The sequence below is a fragment of the Emydura macquarii genome, unplaced genomic scaffold (assembly GCF_026122565.2).
Source record: "Emydura macquarii macquarii isolate MOO-44397 ecotype Brisbane River unplaced genomic scaffold, CSIRO-AGI_Emac_v2 contig_2422, whole genome shotgun sequence".
Lineage (NCBI taxonomy): Eukaryota > Metazoa > Chordata > Testudines > Chelidae > Emydura > Emydura macquarii.
Window position 1 is genome coordinate 43,993,507 of NW_027132559.1, and position 734 is coordinate 43,994,240.

Below are 734 nucleotides of genomic sequence, written 5' to 3' on the forward strand. Positions count from 1 at the left end.
TCCTCAATGCACCTCTGTCTGTAATGCCTCACTGTAACTGACCCCAATGCAACCAATGCCAATATAACTGCTTCTAATAGCTCAGTGCAGCTGTCCCTAAGGCAACCAACACCTACTACCAGAAAGGTCTCCAGTGTAACTGATGTGGCCCTTTTCAGGAAATTCCCAGGATTTACAAAAGCTATTACTCAGTTTTTACTGATTTTTCACCTGAATTTTGGACCACTGAAGTACATGAAAATAATGATTATGTTAAGAAAAATTCAGTACCTTACACTTCAGATAAATGTGTTTATGTTAATAATAAATTAGGCTAAGGCCTGGTCTATACTTACTAAGAAATTCGGCGGCAGTCGACCAGAGTTACGCAAGCTATGTATAGTAGCTTGCATAATTTACATTGACGCCCTAAATCCTCTTCTGCCTGCCATCTCCACTACACTGCGCCGACAGGAAATGCATACCCATCAAAACAGCGCTGCACTTTTTTTGGAGGTGATTTTATTGAATCAACTTTCAGATTGATTGAGCAGGTCTTCACTTCTGCTCAATCGATCAGGAAACATTGATCTGAGGGCGACAACTTTGCTGTGGTCAGTGAGACATTCACATTTACACTGAGGGTGGCAGTCTATTAAAGTAATGCAGTGTAGTGGGAGATGCATGCGTGTATATGTGTACATACTATTAATGAGATAAGATGGGTATGGTAATATCCTATATTGGACCAACTT